This window comes from Onychomys torridus, chromosome 4 (genome assembly GCF_903995425.1).
Source record: "Onychomys torridus chromosome 4, mOncTor1.1, whole genome shotgun sequence".
Taxonomy (NCBI): domain Eukaryota; kingdom Metazoa; phylum Chordata; class Mammalia; order Rodentia; family Cricetidae; genus Onychomys; species Onychomys torridus.
In genome coordinates this window covers 67,284,087-67,309,919 of record NC_050446.1, presented here as the reverse complement: position 1 = coordinate 67,309,919, position 25,833 = coordinate 67,284,087, and positions in this window count along the sequence as shown.

Here is a 25,833-nt window from a genome sequence, read left to right as displayed (position 1 = left end):
CTGAGAGACCTTAATGAATAAGGTGTGATCACAGATGATTCCTGACATCAGTCTTGGGCTGACATGCATATGTGCTCACTTATGTTAAAAAACATGTACACACTTATGCACACCACACATACACCATGGAAAAAGTGTGAGGTGCTAGGTTATAACTGTTGACTCTGGCAAATGTTTCACAGTAGGTCCACACATCAACACATTACCCTGTTTAGCATAGCTTATTATTATTATTATTATTTTTGGTTTTCGAGACAGGGTTTCTCTGTGTAGTTTTGGTGCCTCTCCTGGATCTCACTGTAGACCAGGCTGGCCTCAAACTCACAGAGATCTGCCTGCCTCTGCCTCCTGAGTGCTAGGATTAAAGGTGTGCGCCACCACTGTCTGGCTTAGCATAGTTTATTAATAACACCTCAATAAAGCTGGGGACGGACTTGGGCATTAGGATGGTCCTGTCTGACCTGTGTCTGAGTCTCTGGCACCTCTGCATATCAGTTCTCCTCTCCATTGATGTGCTTTTATGACTTTAGGGATGCTGTCCAACCAAACCCTGCCTCTGTGAGGGCTGGGTCAATTCTCCTCCAGACCCCCAGTCTTTAGCCTATGTGGAAATCTCTGAACCTTCTAGACACCTATCTTCTGCGTTCGAGACTGGCACCTGGAACCTGCTCTGTTCAAATGTGCTGTTTTACATTTTAGGGCATTTCTGGTTTTAGTTCATAAACTTACCCGACTTCTCAGTCAATAAAGTGCTTGTTCTGCCTCAGGGCTCTCGAACAGGCCCGAGCATGGCAAACATGGTACCAACAGGTTTGGTCCTTTACCCTTCTCTCTCTTTTGGCTAAAAACCATTAGGTTACCTTCCTAAAGCTAGCCTCCAAGGCCATTCCCTTATTTGGCCAATAACTCACTCCTGAGACAAAACACCAAGGTCCAATAACCAGAATTCATTATTTGGCTAACCTGTGCAATCAGGACTTCCCAGCTTACCCTAGCATAGACTCTCCCCTTTTTCTGCTAAAAAACCCACTCCTGCGAAAATCACCTGCTGCTGCTGCTGCTGCTTGCTGTCTGCCTCTGCCCAATCCAGAGGCAGCCCACCCCACCCAACTTGCTCCTCCAGGGTAATAAATCTTCTTTGTGCCGAGAATTTGGTGTCTGGGTGTGTTCTGTACTGACTCCAAGGGACCGCTTCTCTCTTACGTTGCCAGCATGTCGACTTGAGTTCAATTCATAGAACCTTAAAAAACCCTGCCAAGTGCAATGGCATATACTTTTGATCCCAATGCCAGTGTCCAGGCAGCCTATCCTACTTGGTGAGCTCCAGGCCAGTGAGAGAGTCTGTCTTTTTTTTTTTTTTTTAAATTAAAAGTAGATGGAATGGAGAGAGAGTAGTTAAGAGCACTTGTTACTTTTGCAAAGGACCCAGGTTTGGTTCCCAGCACCCCCATGGCAGCTCACAACTGTAACTCCAGTTCTAGGGCATCTGACATCTGGTTTTCACAGGCAGCAGGCATATGTAATGTACATACACCCATTCAGGCATTTCCAAGTACATATAATAAATCTTTAAAAAGTGGATGGTCCCTGAGCAATGATACCTAAGGTTGCTCTCTTTCACATGCATGGACACACACACACACACACACACACACACACACACACACATACACACACACCCCTTCTCTGAATTTACACAGAGTGTGGTTTGAATATCTGACTTTGGTCTATGTATGTTTATGGTGGTTATATTTTCAGTGACCTTGTTCAAATCTGCTCCGTGAAACTAAAGTCCCCTTGAGCACTTTTGAGCAATGCTTTATCTATCCATTTCTCCCTGGAGAGATCTCAGTGTTGACTGTCTTCGGCCTGTTTCCCCTGCTGCTCCCACTGCCTGTGGCGGCCTTGGAAGAGGCCTTAGAATGACAAGAGCAGTTCCCTTCCAGATGTGGAGCAGAGCGTGGGGCTCAAGGTGCTCTTTTAGCGGGGACAGAGTGCCAAGAACTCTCCAACACGGCACTCCCTCACATTTGAGGCTGACTCATTCTCTCCTTCAGAGGGTCTTTCACAGTAACTTTAATTACATCATGGACTCATTGTTTTGTGCCTTGATTTATTCTCATCCGGCTGTTCTTGTTTATCATGTCAGCAACCAGGCTGGCTCACCTCCGAGGGCTTGTGCGGAATTTTCAGGGCTCTGGAAATAGGATCTCAGTTCATCTGTGTTTCTTCAGCTAGTGTGTGCAGACACCCCTGGGCATGTGAGATACACATGCAGAAAGAAGAGTTAGCTATAACCTCGGCCACCTTACAAAGTAGATGTAGTCATGTACAAAAAATGCAGGAGCAGTGACTAGAATTGCCTAGGTTAAGAAGTAGATGGCAAAAATGGTCTCTAATATATGCATGTAAGTGCTGGGGATTGAATCCAGGGCCTTGCACATGCAAAGCAGGTGCTCTGCCACGGAACCCCACCTGGTCCCATCACGCTTTGTCACCCTTGGCTTTCAACGTGCTCTGGCTTTGACTTTGGCCTTGGCAATATAACTTTCTCTGGCCAAAGGAATGGTGACGAAGATGTGTAAGCAAGAGCTTGAACAGGACGACAAGAACTCTTGTGCAATCATGTGCTTGCTTTCTCTTGTGCGCCCTAGCGGTTGTCATGAGAACACACTTGGGCTGGCCTGATGGAGGATGACAGCCATGTGGGGCAGCTGAGACCAGCCTGGACCAGTAGATGGCCAACGAGCCCCGCTATGACCAGTAGAATCACACTCCCCTGACCATTCCAAATGTATGGGCCATGGGTGCTTCCAGGGAACCAGGCTCTAGCTTACAATGAGCCAATAATTCCCTCTGAGGGTCACTGGGAAGACCAAAACTCCAAGACACTATTTGGAAGACTGAAAACAAAAACCAGACACAGAGAACAATTTCCTTCATTTGGGATGTTTTCGACAAAATTCATCTTTCCTTCTTTTCCTCTTCTGCTCTGGAGAGTTCACTTCTCGACCTTTTCTGGTGGTGGAGTAAGGTGACAGCAGCTGGAGTAATGGACTCCACCTCTGATTGCCTAGAGGCTTTCAGTAAGTCACATGACAGCGGGCAGCAGCTGCTCACCTGTAAAGTGGCATCTATATGCAAGAAGTGTCTTGAAGTGCAAAATGTCGCATACAGTTTCATGGGTTAGCTGAACTTAACTGGGAGGTTCTTTGTTGTGTGGTTGTGCCAGGCAGTGCCTGGGTCTGGAGTCTGAAGGCTGCATTGACTGGGTGTTCAAGGTGGGCCTCTCTTTCCATGAGATGGCTGGCAGCTGGTGCTGTCATCCTGAGTACCTACACATAGCGTCTCTCGTGGCCCGGGCTTCTCATCATGTGACACTTGGGTTCTGAGATGAACATGCCAAGACATCCAGGAGGAAGCTACATGGAGTCCCATGTCTTGGACTGGGATCACGGAGACCACACGCTCTCTGAATGATAAGATCCCTTCTCATGCTCATTTTACGATTTCACAGCACGGCTCTTATGTCCTCTGCTACTGAGTCAGTTACATGTTTATGAGTCTGAGTGGAGAGCCAGCTGGGCCCAGGCACAGGGAAGGCTGTGTCCCTTGCTAAAGATACAAGTGTATGACGGATGCTCCATTCTAATTAGCTGGGAGGGAGCTCAGGGCCACACAGGAGCTCATATCAGGGACTGCTGTGCCTGACTGTGCCCACCACTGGGCCCTAGTTTCTCCTCTCTCCACCTGCTGCTTCCTCTCATAACCTGATCCCACTGAGGCCTGTTAGGCAAGCAAAGGTGAGAAAAATGCAGTTCCCGTCTTGTATCTACACAAGAAGCTAAGGCAAGGGAGACCGTCCAGCATGAGAGAGAAGAGGACCAGGTGGCCATGATGATGGGACACTTATGGGAGGGAGCTCAAAGAGGCTTAGGAACAGTGAATGGAGGGCATTGCAGGAGGAGAGAGCAGCTTGAATGAAGTGTGAGTCGCCATGTGGCCTGCCGGAGCAACTGCCTGGGAGGCTGCAAAGGTAATGGAGCGGGGACGCAATGGGGCGGAGCAAGAGATGCAGGCATGGTCTTCCCAGGCCTTGACAAGCGCAGAACAGCTCAGAGACGCTGAGACTTGACTGAAGCCAGGACTCTATGGCTTCTTGGTCTCAGCCCCTTTTGCATGAGCTAGCATCTGACTGCTCTTGCTCGCTCTCACAGGGTTTCCAAGCTTTGTTTCTTTGCGGCTCCTGGCAGACCAAAGGTGTTGCTTTTCTGCACCATGTATTGTTACACCATCTTGGGCCGGATCAGTAAGCCGCCCCGGGGAATTGATGAGTGGGGGCTGGCTACCAGGTAGATAGAGTCTCCTCCTTCTGTCCCTGTCCCTGCCAGCCTCAGGACTGTGTTCTTGTCTCCATGCCTAGGGAAATGGGGCAGAAGCAGGTATCAAGTAGACCATGAAGAGATAGGGAAGACCCACCCATCACCTTCTTGATGCAGCTCTTAGATGCCATCCTCTCGGGGGCCGCCCTCCATTGCCCTTGCTCTGCTGCCTCACTCTGCAGCAGTGGTTCCGGGCCAGACCTGTTTTCTATGAAACTTGACCACAAAGAGAGGGACCAAGGGCCTTTTCCTGACTTGTCCCACAAGAGCCAAGTTGCCTCCACTCTGACATTGCTTTAGAAAAAACCAGCAGGGTGGACGCAGATCCTGCAGCCTGTTGCTTTCTGTCTTTTGCAGTCTGAGCCTCCCCCCTCCCGCCCCCATCCTGTGCCCCAGAAAGCTGACGTTGTAGAATAGTCAAGAGGCTCCCTGCTGGTTGGCTCCAGTGTACTTTGGCTGATGGGAGGCTGGAGGGAAGGAGGAGATGGGAATACTCTTTGCTCCTCTGTTTGCTGAAGCTCCTGCACACAGCTCTTCTGCCCATCCCCAGCCTTCTCTAGGTCCAGCCACACTCCTGTGGGCCTTGGTGGTTTCAGCAGTCTGCAGTCTCCAGCTTTCCCAGCATCCTCCTTGGTGTCTTTAATCCTGTGCAGCTCTCTATAAACAGTTCATTACAGAGTCTTCAGTTGACCTATTAGAACAGAGTCCTGTTTCCTGCTGAGATATTGGGGAACGGGCAGCTGAAGGTCCCTTCCAATGCTGAACATTTTCACATTCTGGAGGGGCAGGTGCAAGGAACTGGCCACTTCTCAGGATCCAAGGCCTGGCTATCCTGTGATAGATGGTCTCCATGCAGGGATCCCAGCTCCTTGGCAGCCTCCCCACCTCTCAAGTTCTGTGCCTTTAACTAAGATTCCTAGCTGTCCTGTTCTCCTGTTGCTCAGGTTTCCTGCTAAAAGCATCTTAAAGGTTCATTTGGGCTCACTGAATTTATCATGGTGGAGAAGCGCCATAGGCCGGAGCTTGAGGCAGCTGGTCACACTCCACCCACAGTCAAGAAACACAATGATTTCACTCAACTCACATCCTTTTTATATAGTGTAGGTGGGTAGAGCCCAGCCCAGGGAATGTTGCCACCCACAATGGTCAGATCTTCTCACTTCAATTAGCTCAGTTAAGATACTCCCCTACAAGGCACACACAGACTTCAGAGAAGTGTTTTGTCATGTGAGGATAATGTTTGTCCTCTCTGAAGGACACAAGGTGACATTTTGGAAGGGGAGTCCTTAATTTGTAATCCTGAGGGGTTTTTTGTTTGTTTGTTTGTTTTCATTTTTTTTTTCTTTTTGGTTTTTTGGGACAGAGTTTCTCTGTGAACAGTCCTGGCTGTCCTGAAACTAGCTTTGTAGACCAGGCTGGCCTCAAACCCATAGAGATCTGCCTGCCCTTGCCTCCGAAGTGCTGGGGTTAAAGGCGTGCGTCACCACTACCCAGAGAGGTATTTTGAATACCTAAATACCACCTACCAGAGGACTAATTCTAACAGCTTTCTAACCGTCTTTAGCCTCCATTCTCCATGCAAATTCATCACCTCAGATCTGAACCGGTCACTCCTGCCTGAAAGCCTTGCTTAATGCTCTTTGGCCAACCTTGATGTTGGAGTCCACCTTTCTCTGTGTCCCCAGCCACTAATACTGCGTGTGGCACTAGTTCACTTTATGGCACTATAATGAAATACTTGGTGCTGGGTAACTTTAGAATTTTGTGCAGCTCACAGTTCTAAATGTTCAAGGGCGTAGCGCCAGCATCAGGCTGGCTTCATGGGAGATGGCTTCCCTGTGGTAAGAATGTGCATGAGGGGACCACAGGATGAGGTAGAAGGACACAACGGCCAGGCTCGAGAACCACCTCAGGGTTACATGAGAATTGCCTTAGCCATGGGCAACCAGATAACCTACAGGCCTTTCAGTAAGAGTATCATCAGTTCAACATTGTCTCCAATAGTCAGACCTCTATAAGGCATCCACATCCCAACCACAGCACAGGGAAGGAGAGCAGCCAGTGACGGGGCTTTACAGCAGGCTTGGGACACTTTATGGAGGAAAAGAACACTAGTGTAGACAGAGGGCAACCAGCAAGGAGGCTGAGGTAACCAGAGGGGGCCAGTCAGATCCTCCTTCCTATCTTAGGCTGGATGGCTTTATTGAGGTTTTCAATTCTGTATATGCTGGAAAGTCTTTCAGAGAGATAAAGCATAATGAGTGACAAGAAACATTCACGCTTAGACTCCCCCTGGCCACTGAGAGGAGTCGGTCAGCAGGCACCTTCTGAAGCCAGGGAATCTGAGGCCTAGGGCGTCAAGCATTTCTATCAGTTCTTTCCGTTTTGGATACTGGCTCCTGGCAACTGAGTTCCAGGAGAGGCATCTAGGTGTGGGCTAAGTGTGGGCTAAGACAGCAGGACACCTGTTAATATTCCTGGTACAAGAAAAGTCTTGTTGGGTCCAACTCGTGGCTTTCCCGGTCAGTCCCATTAAGAATGAAAACATGGCTCCCCGGGAGGATGCCTGCAGGTGTGGCACTAATGGATAAAGTCCCAAGACTTACCTAATTCTCTCGCCTCTTCTTCCTCAGCATCCACTCCATCAGCAAATCCTTCAAACTCACTCAAAACATCTTCCGACCTGAACTTCTTTTCTCTAGGGATGTCAGGAAGCACTTTTTCTAGCTTATCCCAAAGAGAGTTACCCACACAGACTATCAATCAATCACTGACCCCTGGAGTCGGGCATTTCCGCTTCTGTTTCTCTCCACCCTCACTTCCCTGTCTCTTTCCTCTGTGACTGTTGCTGAGAGCGAGGCTCACAGGCGCGGGGTTAGGTGCTCCCAGAGGCGACGAAAGGGTGGGCTGCCCTTCCACAGGCAGGCAGGGAAGTCTGGGTAGAGGGGAGGGGTCCTACTTTGTGTTGTTGCAAAAAGCTCAAGAGTCTGGCGTTTGGGGTTGGCAGGAGGAAACGGGTGGGTCGGTCCGGAGTGCTTATGAGGCGCGTTCAACTGTTCTCAGTTGTTCGGCACAGAGGAAGCAGGAGGCCGGAAGCCTCTAGGCGAAGCTGGGAAAGCTTTCCAAGCTGGGAGCCCGAGAGTCGTCCCAGCCACCAGCTTTGGGGACGGCCTCGGCTCCCACAGGCTTCCTCCACCTCCGCATTCATTGGCTGTCTCTGCCCATCAGCGGCCAGCTCCAGGCCTGGTCCCACCCCATCTGCCGCACTGTCACCCGGGATTGGCTGAACTCTGCAGGACTAGGCTGCCTTGCCTCTCGCCATCAGATTCATTAAACAAATGAATCACAATCCTAATTAATTTGAGCAACAGAATTTATGTAACTACTCCCAGCAGGATGTCTGCTCTCAGTCGGCAGCGAGATTAATTCCTCTCTCTGGGAAATTCCAGCCGCGCTGGTCAATAAACCTTAATGATGACAGAAATTTCCCTTCTGTCTCTGTTCTGGGCAGGTAACCCCTGCTACCCAGACACGCAGAGGACAAGGACACCAGAAACTCTGCCAGCCCGGATGAGTCCTGACCCACCTAGAGCACACACTAAGCGTCGACCAGAGACGGGACTGCCCAAGCCAGGCTTGTTCTGAATTACCTAAACCCCACAGGAGGTGTTTAACTTCTATTTGTGGAATCAATAAAAACTACAGTGTGTTGCTTAAAAAATGGCCTCAAGGGCCGGTGATATGACTCAGCGGGCTGCTTGCTGCCGAGTCTCACATCCTGGGTTGGTTGTCTGGAACCCGCATGGTAGGAGGAGAGAGTAGACGCGTTCCAGTTGTCCTCTGACTTCTAGGCGTGCAATCCATGGCACGGACATTGCCCGCACCCAATAATTCTAAAATTTAAAATTAAATGGAATCAAGATTCAGAATTGCAACCACTCCTCTGCTCCCCCACTCCGTTTCCTTCCCATACCCAATTTTGCCTTTTTATTCTTCTGAACCTTCTGGCCTGCAGGCTGGTCTTTAATGTCTGCCTTCCTGCCCTTGAACAAGTCATTTCTCTCTAAAACATGCCTCTTGCCCTCTCACCTGCAGTGAGGGTATCTAAGTGGAAAGTGGTTTGGAATTAGTTTCCATTATGACCCCCTACTCATCTGGTACCACCACCCTTTGCCTCCTAAGCAAAGTACATGGACTTCTTTGGGTAGACAGAATACAGTGAAAATGTGTACCTGCCTGACTCATTTAGTTAGCGATGGGCAATGGTACACAAGACAAAAGATCAGTGCACTTCACCAAGGCTAGTTTCTAGGTTGCAATAATCAGGCAGGCACAGCACCATTTCAGTGAGGGGTCAGTGCTTTGCAGACATGAGGCAGGGGAATGTCATGGTGAGGGCATGCAGGGGGGAAGGAACTTGGTGAGGAGGTACCCTTTTGAGTTGTGACTCAATGACCAGGAGGAACTAATCACATGACCAGCATCCAAGAAAGGGGGTAAAAATGGCAAATGTCCTTAGGTGCAAGTCTCTCACATTAGCTTCACTCTGCAGGTTATGGAAAGGACCAAGACTCAGCTGGCCATTCACCTACTTAGGGCTAGGAATTGAACCCAGATCCCTCACCTTTAGAGTGTTAGGAAAACACAAAGAAAATGGAAGAGATAGGAAGAGGTGTGTTGGGATGAGGGGAGGAAGACCTAGACTGTCTTCTCAGGTGGAGCCCCAGGTAAATTAAAATTTGTCTTTTTCTGACAACTGGCTAAACTGACTATAAGATTTGATTCCCAGGAGAGACTTCTGACTTCACTGCTACCATGTCAGTGTCCTAGACCACTGGATGTGGCTGCTTCTTTCATGGATGAGGTTAGCTTCCTCTTTGTTCTCAGCTAGTGAGGAAGCAACCATTCTTAGAAGTGTGTGTGTGTGTGTGTGTGTGTGTGTGTGTGTGTGTGTGTGTGTACATGCACATATGCTGTGGTATGTGTGCAGGTCAGAGGATAACCCCTGTGGGAGTCTGTTCTCTCCTTCTATCATGTAGTACTAAGGATCAAACTCATGTGATCAGGTCTAGCAGCAAGCATCTTTATCAGCTGAGAGTTAACTTTTTGTTGCACACTATTATGAGCACACTGCAGGGCAATTTTGCAGTATACTGTTCTTCCTGTCATAAAATAATCCTCAGGCTGGGGTGATGGCTGCGTTAGTAAGGTGCTTGCCTGAGTTCAATCCCCTGAGTCCATGTGCATGTAATCCCAGTGCTGGGGAGGTTGAGACAGGGGGTCCTTGGGACTCCTTGGCTAGCCAGTCTATCCTGTTTGGCAGGTTCCAGACCAGTGAGAGAGCCTCAGATTAAAAAACAAAAGATGGGAGCATGGGCATGCACAGTCCCAATAAGTGCACTTTGAACACATGAACATGCATACATAACACATAATTCTTAAATGTGGTGCATATGCACTTGTGTGTGTGTGTGTGTGTGTGTGTGTGTGTGTGTGTGTGTGTGTGCAGGCACCTTTGGAAGCCATAAGAGGGCATCATATCCTCTGGAGCTGGAGTTATAGGTGGTTGTGAGCCATCCGATTTGGGTGCTGGAACCTGAACTCAGGTCCTTTGGAAGAGCAAGAAGCACTCTTGATGGCTGAGCTGCTTCTCCGCCCTTCAAATGTGAGTTTTTGTTTGAGACAGGGTTTCTCTGTGTAACAGTCCTGGCTGTTCGGGAACTTGCTCTGTAGACCACGCTAGCCTTGAACTCAGAGATCCACCTCCCACGTGCTTGGACTGAAGGTGTGCATCACCACACCCAGCTCACAGGTGTGTTTTAACAGAGGCATGATGGTCCATCCAAATACCATTTTAGGCTTTTTATTATAACCACACAGAACCTTCTTATATGTCTAGGTTACAGCATCTCCCTCTAGTATGTGTACTGGGCTCAGGGACACCAGTTTCTTAGCTTGGGGGACAGTGATATTTGGGTTCCCAAAAATGTTGCTCATAAGCACACCACATGGCTCATTGTCAGTCTGAGGAATAACCAGTGTCACCCTCTGCCCAGTGTTGCCTGTGCGGTGGCTTGGGTAGGGTCTGTCCCCTAGGGGTTCATGTGTTTGATGGAACCTTCACCTCAGTGACTGAGAGTCTGGTGGGAGGTGCTTGGGTCACTGTGGAAGGACATGAGGTCTTTATTCATGTTCACAGATGAGTACTAGAGAAACCAAGACTGTTAAACACACAGGGTTTTTTGTTTTTTCATCAATGGAAAAAATTGACACCTAGTCACCTGGAAGGCTGGAGTGGATGATATTTAACAACCTGGTGATCTTTTGCTGTTCTGTAAAGCCAGACCTCACAAGAATCCTTTATCCTGAGCATTGTTCCTCAGTCAATAGAAACCATCCTTATGAAGAGGTCTCATGTACTTTGCAAAAGAGCTACACCGTTATACTTACAAATCCTTCCTCCCTAGGTCCTTATCCTGAGCACTTTTTCTCAATTGATTGACCCCATTTTTGTGGAAGAGGTCATAGGTGCTTTGAAAAAGATATGCACATTGCAAGGGAGTTCCGATGGAACCATGACTTAAACTCTGTGGTGAAAATTGTCACGAGGAAACTTTCCCCCAAAGTTTTACTGTGTGTAAGTGTGTAAAAACTAGACCACTTGGGGTCAGACTTCGGCAGTTTGAACCAGCCTGGCTAATAAGTCCTGTGAGCCGGCTTTCCTTTCTGCACCTCATGGCTCTTTTCTCTGCTGGTCATGGGGCTTGCATGCACCCCCAGGTCTCTGGGGCCCTTCCCTCAGAAGTGGTTACTGTTTACTGTCCGTTGGCTCTTACCAGAGGATTGTTACAGAAAGAGCAAGCCAGCCTCTACTCCACTCTTCAGCTTCCTTTTACTTTTGGAAGAGTCCCCACACGATGTTGCCTGCCACCACACTCTCTCCAGAGTGTCACAGTACCACCCACCCAATTGTGAACTCTAGCCACCTAAACTGTGAACTAAATAAACCTTTTTCTATAAAGCCTTCAGTCATTTCATAGTAACCATAGTAACCAGTAATGAATGCACACAACCCTCCTAAGCCTCTCCCGCCCATGCCCATTGTAGTGTGAGAAAAGATTCAGTGGGGAAGAGGAGAGGGGAAGAAATTCATTGCTACATTTCAAAACAATATACCACTTTAGGCACATGAATGCTCTCTATGTATATATATAATAAAAATAAAAAAATGAGAAATATACATTTTTATATTACATTTTTGTTCATTGTGTGTGCTCCTGTTGGTACATGAAGGGAGGTTAGGGCAACTTGTGGAAGACAGTTCTCTGCTTCCACTTTGTGTCAAACTCAGAACTCAAGATGTGAGGTTTGGTGGCAGGCACCTTTACCCATCTGGCTGGCTACCATAATAATGTAGGGCGTGTGCGTGTGTGTGTGTGTGTGTGTGTGTGTGTGTGTGTGTGTGTGTGTGTACTAGCTGTAGTAGCCCAGAGTACAAGCCTGGTATTCAGATGAGTAGGGAAGCATTTGAAGATTCAGAAGATGGGTGTATGTGTGTGTGCACGTGTGTGTGCACGTGTGTGCACGTGTGCATGTGTGTGTGTGCATGTGTATTGTGTGCGTGTGTGTTTGTGTGTGTGTGTGTGTGTGTGTGTGCGCGCGCGCGCGCGTGCATTACTCACTGATGAGAGAAGGAGGATGTGTGCTTCTGACCAAAGCTCCCCTTGTGCTTCTGCTATCACTGCCCTTTTTTGGAGTGTGTCTTCCTGTTTTATCTGAACGAACACACACACACACACACACACACACACACACACACACACCTACCCCAACACACAAAATACACCCCCAAAGAAAACTCTGGCTCGGGAGTTGGCTCCATAAAGTAAAGTGTTCATTGAACAGGCATGAGGACCTGGGTTTGATCCCCAGAAGCGATGTGAAATAGCCAGGAGTGACCTACTCACATTCCCTGAGGACTAGCCCTTGCTTCAGACCCATCTTTCCTCCCCCACCCCATCTCTGTGTCAGCCACTATACCTAGCAACTCGCTCGCCTGGGAACCCTGGGGCCACTCCAGCTAGGAGGCAGGCAGTTTTCACTGCCTCTGTCTACCCTGCAATTTCTCCTTTCTCATCCTCAGCCCTGCTTGCAGGGACCTGCCCTCCACCCTCCCTCCAGCCCCTGTGGTCTCCAGCAAACCTCACAGAAGATCCAGCCTATCTCTTTTCTCTCTTCGTGTTGTGCCAGCTGCCTATACCTAGAAACCCTAGCAGCCACAGCAGGCTGGGGCTCAGATACATGCTTCTCTCATCTCCATCCCCGGTAACTGCTCTAGTCTCATCCCCAGCCTTGCAGTCACCTTCTTGCAGAGGCCAGTCTTCCCATCCTACCTCCACTCACAGGGGACTGTCAAATTTTGGAGTAGACCCAGCTTTCCTCCTCCTTGTGAACCTTCTCAACCCCTTCACCCATCCCCATTCCTTCAAGGTAACCCCCAAACCTAGGAACACTCTGCCTGGGACCCCCACACCTGGCAGTGACTCAAGGTGAATCACACTATCCTTCCTGTCCTCCATTCTCTCCATTCTCACCCTCAGACCAGTACCAGTGTGTTTACAAGTGCCCCTCCCACTTCAGCTGCATTGCCTGGAGACTCAACTCTTGCTTCAGAACCAGGGATCCTCTAGCCCGTTCACTCCTGTCTCTCCAGATAATTCTTTGCCTCACTGCAACCTACTTTTAGGACCCACTCTTCCCACCACATCCCCAACTCCTCGTGACTCTAACCTCCAGATGTGAACAGGACTCCCCCAGCTCCTTCTTAAAGTCTCTCTCAGCCTTTCTCCTAGCCCACCTCTCTTCCTCTAAGCTACCCACCAACCTGCAAAAGCACTCCCCACCAGGCATCCTACCAGGCAACCCTCAGCAGCCACACTAAGATCCCGCGAAGCCAATGGTAATAAGGAATAGAATACCCATGCAACAAAGACAAGACCAATGTCAACACCTAGAGTCACCTCAATCATCCTAATCCCAGATGCCTGGATGTCAGTGCAGTAACAGAACCATCAACAGCTAGGACCACATACCTCCCCCCAAATCCAGGAGCTCCGCTACATCAGGCCCTGAGAAATGCGATAGAGCTGAAGCGCAAAACAAAGACTTCAAAATAGCTGTTGTGTATGTTCAGAGACCTTAGTGAAAATACGACAAATCCCTCAAGTCTATGAAAGCACAAATAGTCGATGAAAAATGAAAACAATGATAGGAAACTAGAATTTAACAAAGAAATAGAACCACCAAAGAAAACCCAAACTCAGGTAAAACTGAAAATGAAAAATTTAAAGTAAAACAAAAACCTCAGAGGTAAGCCTCACCGACCAGTCTTGGGCAGGGAAGACAATCTTGGTTATTGAAGATGAGATAATAGAAATTACTACTTTACCTCAGCTAAAGGAAATATTTAAAAAATTCTAGGCACAAAACATCCAGGAAATCTGGATCACTATGAAAAAGACAAAATATAAGAATAATAAACAAAAGAGAGGAAACTCAGGTTAAAGACACAGAAAACATTTTCAACAAAATCATAGAAGAAAACTCCCTAGCCTAAAGAAAAAGATGCCTATCAAGGTACAAGAAGCACATAGAACACCAAACAGGACTAGAAAAGAAAATCCTCATGACATATAATAATCAAACACCAAATGTACAGAAAAAGAAATATTAAAAGCTGCAAGGGAAAAAGACAAAGTAATATATAAAGGCAAACCTATTAGAATACCTGACTTCTCAATAGAGACTCTAAAATCCAGAAGGACCCAGACAGATGTTATACAGACTCTAAGAGACCACATATGCCAGTCTGCATTTTATACCCACCAAAATTATCGATCATAGTAGCTGGAGAAAGAAAAACATTTCACTATAAAACTAAATTTAAGCAATATCTACCTATAAATTCAGCTCTACAGAAGATCCTAGAAGGAAACCTTGAATCGGAAGAGGTTAACCACACCAAAGAAAACACAAGGAATAAAAAACTGCATATGGGGTTGGGGATTTAGCTCAGTGGTAGAGCACTTGCCTAGCAAGCACAAGGCCCTGGGTTCGGTCCTCAGCTCAGGAAATTAAAAACCAACCTCCCCCCCAAAAAAAACCCCAAAAAACTTCTTTGCAAGTAGACTCTTCCTGCTGGAGAGAGGACAGCTCTTGCTTCCCACATTTCCCCTGAAGTGCAGTGCTCTCTGGCAGCCCCAGCCTTCACTGCTTTCCAGAGGATGGAAGCGCCCTGAGGAGCCCATGCCTATCTGCTCTCCACTCTCTTGGCCATGCTTCTGAAGGGAAATTGTCTCACTACATACACATCACTTTTGGACCATCTTTCCTGGGGGCTTGTGTCCAGTTCGTGAAAGTGGGATTAACCTGTCCACATAATTGGGTCATTTTCAGTTCTTTCTTCAAACCCTCCCTTCACATCTGGTTATGAAGTCTTATCTGCAAGAAATGCAGCTGTCTGGTGACGTGCTTAGGTGCTATCCTAGGAAATGTAACATGTGGTATATCGTATCTGAATGTGACCAATAGGGACTGTGTCTCCAGTACTGAGGGTTGCTTCTGAGGCTGAAGAGGTTCGTTTCTTGAAAAAACACAAACAAAAACAAACAAACAAAAAAACAAAGCCGCATATGGGTGGGGGGGAACCCACACCATAACAACAAAATAATGGCAATCAATAAACACTGCTCATTGATAACTCATAATTTTCAACATTTAATGGCCTCAGTTCAGAGATAGGGAAGGATATTATATACTTAAAGGAAAAATCTACCAACAGGATATTGTAATTCTAAACATTTACACACCAAACATAAGGGCACCAAAGTTCATAAAAGAAACACCACTATAGCTAAAATAGCACATTGACCCTCACACAATGATAGTGGGAGACTTCCCCACTCTCACCAATGGACAGATCATCCAAACTAAAGCTAAACAGAGAAATGATAGTCAAATGTCACAAATCAAATAGATCTAGTAGATATTTACAAAATATTTCACCCACACACAAAAGAATATACCTTTTCAGAAGCCCACAAGACTTTCTCCCAAATTGACCACCTACTTGGACCTAAAGTCTCAACAAATATGAGAAAATCAAAATACCTCACATCACCATCTGATTTAAACTGGATATCAACAGCCACAGAAAACTTACAAACTAATGGAAACTGAACAATGAAATATTTAAAGAAGAATGGATAAAGGCTGAAATTAAGGATACTAAAAATTTTTAGAATTAAATGTAAATAAAAACATAACATCCCCAAACCTACAGGATACAGTGAAGGAGGTTTTAAGAGGCAAGTTCATATCACTAAATGCTTATAGTAAAAAACTGGAGAGATCTCATATTAGCAATTTAATGGCACACCTGAAATCTCTAGAACAAAAAATAGAATCCAAAAGAAGTAGATGGCAAGGAAATAAAATAGAAACAAAAATACAAAAAATTAATGAAACAAAAAGTTGGTTCTTTGAGAAAATCAGTAAGATTGATAAGCTCTTAGCCAAATTAACTAAAAGACCCAGAGGGAAGATCCATATTAATAAAATTAAGAGATGAAAAGTGGCATCATGACAGATACAGAGGAATCTAGAGAATCAATCATAATGACATACTTTTAAAACTTTGTACTTCACTAAATTGGAAAATCTAAAAGAAATACATTTCTTGATATCTATGACCTATCAATGTTAAATAAAGATCAGATATGTAATTTAAACAGACCCACAACATTTAGTGTAACAGAAACAGTGATTAAAAGTCTCCCAACCAAAATAAGCTCAAGACCAGATAGATTCAGTGCACAATTCTAACAGATCTTCAAAGAATGACAATACTCCTCAAATTATGTCACAAAATAGAAACAGAAGAGTCATTCCCTAATTTTTTTTTATCAATTACCCTGCTATTCTAATCACAGAGACCTAAGAAAGAAAATTAAAGACCAATATCCCTTATGAACACAGGTGCAAAAATCTGTAAAACACTTGCAAACTGAATTCAAGAACACATTAAAAAGATCATCCACAATGACCAAGTATGCTCCATCACAGAGATGCTGGGATGGGTCAACATACATAACTCAACAAATGTAATCCACAATATAAACAAACTGAAAGACAAAACTCATTGCAATCATCTCATTAGAGGCTGAAAAGACCTTTGACAAAATCTAGCACCCCTTTCATGATGGAAGTCTTTGGGAGACTAGGGATACAAGAGACATATGTGTACAAATAAAGGTGATTTACAGCAAACCCATCACCAACATCAACCTAAACAGAGAGAAACTTAAAGAAAGTATTTCCACTCAAATCAAGAACAAGACTAGGTTGTTTACTCTCTCCATATCCATACAGTACAGTACTTGCAGTCTTAGCTAGAGCAATAAGACAACTCAAGGAGACCAAAGGGACACAAAGGAGAGGAAGATGCCAAAGGACACTTATTTGCAGATATTTTATACAAAAATGACTAAAAATTCCGCCAGGGAACTTTTACAGTTGATCAACACATTCAAGCAGAGTAGCAGGATACCAAATTAACAGACAAAAATCAATAGAGCTCCCATATACAAACAAAAGATTTAAAAAATTAAGGAAACAATACCTTTTGCAATAGCCTCAAAAATATTTTGTGGTAATTCTAACCAAGCAAGTGAAAGACTTGTATAATAAAATCTAAGATATTGAAGAAATTGAAGATGATATCAGAAGATGGAAAGATCTCCCTTGCTCATGGATCAGAAGAGCATAGTGAAAATGGTCAGCCTACCAAAAGCAATCTACAGATTCAATGAAATCCCCATAAAATTTCAACATAATCCACAGATTTTGAAAGGACAATTTTCAGCTCCCTATGGACACACACACACACACACACACACACACACACACACACACACAAACACACGCACACAAAACCATGAGAGCTAAAACAATCACAAATAATAAAAGAACTGCTGGAGATATCACCATCCTTGAAGTCAAATTATATACTACAAAGCTGTAGTAATAAAAACATCATGATATTGGCATAAAAATAGACATATTGATCAATGGAATTGAAGACAGACCTAAGCCCACACACCTATGGATACTTTTTTTTTTGATAAAGAAGCCATAAATGCACACTGGAAAAAAGATAGTATCTTCAACAAATGGTGGTGGTCAAACTGGATGGCTTCATGTAGAAGAATCCAAATGGATACACATTTATCACCTTGAACAAAACTCAACTCCAAGTGGATCAAGGACCTACCTCAACATAAGGCCAATTATTCCAAATTTGATAGAAAACGTGGGGAATAGCCTTGAAAAATTGTCACAGGAAAAAACTTTCTGAACAGAACACTGATAGCACAGACACTAAGAACAATTAAGTGGTCATGAAACTGCAAAGCTTCTGTATGACAAAGGACAACTTTATATGGACAAATTGGTAGCCTACAGAGTGAGAAAAGACCTTTCTCAATTACAAATTCAATAGAGGGCTAGTACTTGAAATATATAAAAAGCTGCATGTCAAGAAAACATACAGCCCAATTAAAAAGTGGAGTATGGAATTAAGTAGAGTTCTAAAAAAAAAAAAATAATAAAAAATAAAAAAAAAAAGCCCAAACAGCTGAGAAAACAGAAATAAATGTTCAACATCTTTAGTTCTCAGGGAAATGCAAATCAAATCAACTCTGAGATTTCGTCTTATACCATTAACAGAACAGCCAATGTCACTCAAACAAATGACAGCTCATGCTGACAAGAATGTGGAGTAAGAGGAACACTCATCCATTGCTCGTGGGAGTGCAAGCTTGTCCAGCCACCCATGGAGGTCAGTGTGGCGTTCCCTCAGGAACGTGGGGGTTGACCTACCTCAAGAGCCAGCTCTAGCACTCTTAGGCATGTACCAAATGGACTCTGCACCTTACTGCAGAGACACCTGTTCAGTCATCTTCATTATTGCTCTATTCAAAATATTCAACCAGAAACTGGAAACAATCTAGATATCCATTAACAGATGACTGGAAAGTGAAAATTTAGTAATTTACACAATAGGATATTATTCAGATGTTAACAATGTGAAATTTGAAGGTATTTGGAGTTAGAAAAAAAAATCAACCCAAGTGAGATAACCCAGACCAAAATATGGTATGTATTCTGTTATGTGTGATGTTAGCTTTGAAGGCTTTGATAGGCAAGCTACTATCTGTATAATCACAGAGGTTAGGTATGGAGTAAGATACTAGGTGGGAGGGAAGGAACTCAGGGTAGGGGAAATAGAATATATAGTTATGGAGAGTTTGGGGGATGAGGCTGGAATGGGGGGATTAAACAAAGGGGGTGAGGGGAAGGGAGGGAATTCGGCAGGGGCAGCTAACACTAAAAGCCCTTTGTGGGGACATATGGAAACCTACTATAGTAGAAGTGTCTTAAAACATATGCCTATATGAAAGTAGTACAAATGGAGTCACCAAATAACAGGGGAGATAAAAACCTACCTAGACTTTTCTAGATACCAAGTAAAACCTCCAGTGCCAGGAATGGGCTACATACATCTAATGGGCTGGGCCAAAGGGCCCCAAGGATACCCCTAAACAACTCAGGCTATTGTCAAGGCTGTTGGTTGCTCTTCACAAACTGATTGTAAGGCCTTATTGTTGAAGACAATACCTATATATTTCACTGAACACGGAGAAGTCAAGTGTCTAAAACCCTTCAACCCTACTTACTAGTTAGTGGTCAGAGCACTGGAAGTTAGTTATTCTGCATGCTACTAGAGGAATAAGCTAAACATCAACCCAGGTACAAACTCTTTGATCTATGACGGTGACCTTTCTGTATGATACACTGGCACAATAGTGCCCAGAAGTTGTGGGAACCACTAACTGATTGGATTTAAGGCTATTCTATGAGATGGAACCCATGCCTGACACTGGGTGGGTGGCCAAGAACCTGAAACTAGACAGGCCGTGAACCTAGGGGACTACCAATACTATTTATTGTTTTGCTAAAGGAACAGTCAGTCATACAATGACTCCTAATGACACTCTACTATACCTATAGATCAGCGTCTTGCTTAGCCAGCATCAGAGAAGCTTCCTCCCACAGGAGATCCACAGCTAGACAAAGCTCAGAAAATGAGACACCTTGGAACACTCAGTCCTAAATGGGATGCCTTCACCTAATCCCTAAGGCTAAGGGATGTGTGAGGAAGAAGAGGTGGAAAGTGAATGAGAGCCAGAGGAGATGGAAGACACCATGGAAACAAGGCCTTCTAGACACAACAGGACTGCCAGTGTGACAGCATGCATAGGGTTTACACAGGTCCAAGTCAGATGGGGTCCAAGCACTGAGAGGGAACTGGACATGAGCCCCTATCCCTAACTCGGAAACTATCTCCAGTTTAAAACTACTTGCAAAGGAAAAAAGTGGGTTTTCTCCAATGTAGTCACTGGGGATATAAACCATGCTTAAGGGTAGGCCCCATTCCCAGCAGCAGATGACCAATATAAAATGAACTCAATACTATCTTCAGAGCATTTTCTATCATAATGCTTTGTTTGGGAAATTTTTAACCTTGTCTTTTGTTTACTATGGATTCTAATTTTGTGTTTTAAGGGTTCTGTGTTCATGTGTGCATCTATGTTGCTCATGTCTTCCCTGCGGACCCCCCCCCCCCCTGCCCCATTTGCTTTGTTCCATTCTGGTCTGCTTTTTTCCCCCTGTTTGTTTTCTAAAGAGAGAGAGAGAAAGAAGGCAAGGAGTTGGGTAAGTGAGGAGGAGGGGGTGAGCATGAGAGGGGACAAGGGAGGGGAACTGTGACCAGACCAGACTGTACAAAAAATTTAAAACATTTTAAAAAATGGAGTCAGAGAAGTCAGAGAAACATGGGAACATGACCTTGAACACTGAAGGGTTTTTTGGTTGTCTTAAGTTTTTTTTTTTTTATATACTTTTAACAGTTTCATAACACATAGACAATGTGCCTTGATCACACCCAACCCTTCTCACTCCTTATGCCTCTGTACGTCCCTCCATCTCTATGTCTTGATGTCTCTCTGTGTGTGTGTGTGTGTGTGTGTGTGTGTGTGTGTGTGTGTGTGTGTGTGTGTGTGTGTGTGTTTTGTACCCCATCAGTGTAGCCTTCAAGACTGGGCTGACTGATCTTGTTGGCTTGATCTTCTGGGGGAGGCTAAATTTTTGTTGTTGTTGTTTTGTTTTGATTGAAAACTTTAGTATTTTGTTTTCCTTTCGTATTTTAAAAATAATTTTTATGTGTATCTTTGCCCAACATTCTGTAACATTTGTGTTTTTTTTTTTTAAAGTGTCTAATTTCTAAGTAGCTACTGGGGGGAAATGAGTTGCTTTTCATTTGGGATGTGGCTGCTGGCTAGGTAGCCCATACCCCAGTGTACGGCTCAAACATAGAACTAATTGGAACCAGTGATTTAGTAATTTTTAAATAGAAACCATAAAATCAGAAATAAAATGTGTTAGAGATCACAGGGGAGGGGGTTAAAAGGAGGGAGTATCCAAAATACTTCATATATGTGCATACAATCTGCAAAGAATAAATAGCACTATTAAAAATCAAACAAACAAAATAAACAAGAGTGATCCCCATCACTGGGAAAGAGTAAAGATGTCTGAGGTTTGATGGCCAGCCAATCTTGCCTAATCTGTGAGCTCCAGGTTCAGTGAGAGATGGTGACTCAAGTCAAAACAAAAAAACAAAAATAAAACCCAACAACAGCAACAAAACAACAAAAACCAAACAAAGTCAAAAAGGCAGTGGAACAATTGAAGACACCTAATCTTAACCATTAGCCTCTTCACGCATGAGTACACACCTGTACACACACAGAAGGATCTAGCCAGACAGAGGAGACAGTGGTGCAACAGAGAGACAGTTAGGGCAGACCATGATTTTAGACCCAGAAACTTCTGGGTAGGCACTTGAATAGCAAGAGGTACTTGAGGGTCTGGTAGACTTTATACACAACAATTTATACACTCGAGAGGAAGAGGCAGGTGGAGCTTTGTAAGTTTGAGGGGAGCCTTACCGACATAGCAAGTTCTAGGCTAGCCAGGGCTACAAAGTAAGATCTGGTCTGAAGAATAAATTTTTAAACAACTCTGAATTTAATAGAAAGCAACAATACAACCTATAACTGGAGTTAGAGACTCAAGATCTAGACATTTACTTTTAGTTTCCTTAATCCAAGTGGGAGACGCTGAGCACAAGCGCCACCTCTACCCTTTTTTGAGTTCACACTTAAGAGTCCCCCACTCCCTGGCACAATTATCCATAGGGCAGAAGACCTCCCTCCTTTGCTCCCTGTGAGCATCCTCCTGACTGCATCCCAAGACAGCTTCTCTATGAGGCTTTTGTTTATGCTGGCAGTTAACTAGCCCGTGGTTAAGTGGGGTTTGAGCCATGTCTTCCAAAATAACAGAACAAGAGGGTTGAGAAGTTGTGGGGAAGCAGCCCTCTTTGTTAGGAAAAGCAGCTGAGCTCCAGGTTGAGGCAAAGACTTAAGACTCCAGGAGGGTCACACAGACAGGGACCATTGTGAAGGGTGTGGATAGAATCTAGCAGGGTCATCCCTCCTCCTATTATTATAGTATATGATGGTTTCTCTTCCATTCCCTTGCCAAATCCCTAAGCTGCATGAGAATCTAGCTGACTGTACTATCCCCACATCCCCCTGCCCAGATCACCACACAAGCTCCAACTGTGAAAATAACTGCTCCAAACCTGGTGGTCCCACCTTCTATTTCCAGTGAGGATGCTGTTGTCCTCATTGGCTCAGCAGAAGTGATTGACAGGTGAATAGCCCAATGAACGACGACTCTTAGAAGCACCCTCCTCCCTTCCCGTGGCAGTTACCGGCTGATGCTCTACAAGTAGACTTTAGAGTAACGAGGTTTTGGGGAGCTATCACTTCAGCCGTTTATTTTTTTCTTTCAAAAGTCAGAACCCAGTTATCTTTAGTAAAGGGCAGAAGGTACTTTAATCTCTCCCAAAAGGAACACACGGCAGCTAAAGAGTACAAATAAACTCTCCAAGACAATACAGAATGTTTATTAAACCAGCTACTTCACAGAGAGGGTGTTGCTGTGCTAAGATATTGGTAGGCCAAATGAGGGTGTAAAGTGGTTGGAGACCCGTGAGTAGCAACAGAGGACTTAGACAGCCCTCACCAGCCTGGAGTTGAAGGTGTTCATCACAGCTCTTGTAGACAGTAATTCTTGGGGTCTGTCAGGTCTGGGGCTGGAGGGAAACATGATGGCCTCACTCTTGGGACTTTGGGGGCCATGGTCATCAAACTGAGAGTAGGCAGGATAGTGTTGGGGTGTTCCTGCCCATGGATGTGGCCTCTTTACAAGGGAATCTTGGAAGAGCAGGCTTAGGGAGGAAAGAGGAGACATGGACCATGACATGGTTGGACAGAGATGGAGTGTCCCATCTTTGAAAGGTCTAGCCAAGAAGATGTGGCCTTTGGAAGACTAGCAGTGGAACATCACACATTTATTTTTAGAAGATGGAACTAGAGATGAAGAGAGATGAGGCAGAGAGGGAGTGGTAGAAAGGTTTTAGAAAGCAAGGACTGGCTACAATATGAGTCCAGAGCTGGGGCTTCCAGGAGCCCTGGGGAAAACACATGCTTGGCACCTAGCTGTCACTCAGTAAGTGCTAGCTATTATTATCCCCCCTCTTGGAGGGGTGGTGGAGGGTCCGTCCACTCATGTCTAGTGGTTCAGATGAAAAAAAGTTAAAAGAGAGAGCCGGGGAAACAGGCCATTAAAATTGCCTTTTTTGTCTCCCTTCTGGCTTGTTAGAGTTGAAGAGACTGTTGACATTGCAGAATGAGAGGGAAAGACTAGGGAGTAAGGATGTTGGTGTGTGCTGGGGTCGGGAGCCTGTGTCTGAGCCTCACAACTGGGGGGGCGGTAGTGCCCTTCCAAACAGGGCTGTTAGCAGTGAGGTGAAAGAAGTGGGGGCTTCCTCGCAGGGCTGGAGAAGGGGATGGGATGGAGTATGGGCAGGTGCAGGCCGAGCCCATGTCATGCGATGTATAATAGCTGTTGTGGTTGCTGGGCTGTGGGCAGGAACCCACCTACTCATTTCTTCTGGTCAAAAGAACTAGTGTTGAATATGTTTACTGGGATATGTCCCACACATCATTCTATAAAGTGACAATTTACTCAGGGACCACTGATTTTTGTGGTCTGACAGGAAAAGTCCCTCAGAGAAACCTAGAGACAGATTTTAAAGTCCGTTTGACAGGAAGGCTCCAGAATACAGAAGAAATAGCACAATGCATTCACTAAGGTTCTGAATGGAGCTCCCATGTTGTCTCTACTTCTCTTTGCCTTTCTTATACCCACTACATTGTATTCCCTTTTATCAAGTCATTGAATCTGAGGCATCTGTTAGGGAGGGGGGAATGCAGAGTGGGGTGGCTCTTGAGGTAGCTAAGAGAAGTCATGTGATGTTGATGTTTAAAGAAAAAGATGTTGAGTCTCAAAACTGTAAATATGGAACCAAAAGGCATCTTTTTGCAACAATTGAAGTGAAAAGACACTTGTATTAGCCTACCCAAGCTAAGAAACTCTGGCCTATGATATAGGGAGAAAGCACATGGAAGAGGGAGACACCAAATACGCAACAAGAGACAGGAGGAGAGAGGTGGAAAGGGACAGAGGCATGATGGAGATCTGTGGCAACAGGAGGGATAGAGGCAGCTCGGAAATGGGCCAGCACACATATTATTTGCTAAGCTCTCCAAGTCTTTTCTATTTCCATTTCCACTGACTGTGGTTCTAACCTATTTTTTACAAAGAAGATGCATATGGTTCTTGGTCTTCAGCACTTCCAGGAAGCATAGCATTTATTATTTCCATTTTCCATTTTACATGAACCTTTTCCAAAATTTCATGGATGCACCAGAGCAAAGTCTCAGTGGTTGTGTGCTCATGGGGTTCAGAACCGGGTAAGGCAAGAGGCTGAAAGCTAGCAGGGAGAAGGGAGAGAAGACTTGTGAAAGCTAAGAAGTCAGCTTCTGGAAGCTGCTCTCCTTTTTCATCTCCATGGATGAAGCGCTGAACAAGCACTTGGGATGGCAGTGTGCCAGGAAGGTGGCGCCCCACTCGGGGCGGTAAAACAGTAATGGGAAGTGTTGTATTTGAGGGTGTTGGCCTCACAGTGGGGAGTGTGGCGGCCGTGAAGGTGGGAGGGGAGAGCTGAAGACTGGCCCTTCATGAAGCCTGGTTTAGGATGATGCTGAGCTGCTGATTTTACTCATAGTTGGTGACTAGATATTCTCCCCAGTAAATGAAAGGCAAGGGAAGAGGGTTGGGTAAGAGGGGCACAGCCACTGAACAGAGCTCCGAAGCCAGATGTTGCTAGAACAAGTGGATTTGCATCTCGCCTCACCAAGAGGGAGACTGAACAGTCCAGAGAAATGCTTAGGCAGAACCAGAGCTGGAGAAGAGGAAACAGTTTGTGGGAGAGGTGAGCAAGACAGTCAGCAAGCTGATTCTTGAAGCCAAGATGTCTCTCTCTCTCTTTCTCTCTCTCTCTCTCTCTCTCTGCTCTTTTGATATCCTGCTAAGCCAATTTCTTCCATCCCACAGCTGGAAGTAGTAATAGCGTCCAAAATCTGTGAGGTTTTGAGGAGCCAAGAGCGAGGGAGGGAGAGAGGCAAAGGGACCGTCGTTCTGAAGGGAGAAGGCCTGCCTGTGGCAGAAGGTCAGGTGGCCCATGAGCCCTTTATTGTCCTCTGTCTCTCCCAGGCCACGTCCTGTGAGACTTGACCTTACCTTCCTCAGTCCTCTGTGGCTGGCATCTGTCTTATTGGGAGAGTGAGGAGTGGCAAGTGGGGAGGGGAGGTAGAGGCAGGAGAGCTGGGGATGGGGCGATTGCTTGAGCCAAGGCAAGGTCAAATACAGAGATGGAAAGGTAGGACCTCCGAAGAGATGACCCTACCTACCTCTGTCTTCTGCATCTTGTCATAATCTCTGGTTCTGCTCAGTCTCAGGGCCATTTACCGGTTCCATAAAGGATTCAGAGCCCTCTGCTTCAGTCATTTGATTTGCTGAGCTGATTTTTCTCAGCATCTCTACAGGTAGCCCTACTTGCTAAAGTCAGGTCCCTCAGTTGAGGAAGAACAGAAGCGACTCATAGACAGAGCACTAGTTCTTAGACAAGGCAGGGCACTCTTGGGAAACAAGCCCGAAGAGCTGCCCACTTCTTTTTCACACGGGCCACCATGAGACTGATGGACAAGTTAAACACCAGATGGAAGGCCAGACCTATGCAACTGTGACCCTGCCTCTGTGGAGGCAGGAAGGAGTGAGTCACTTAAGTCTGAAATGGTCT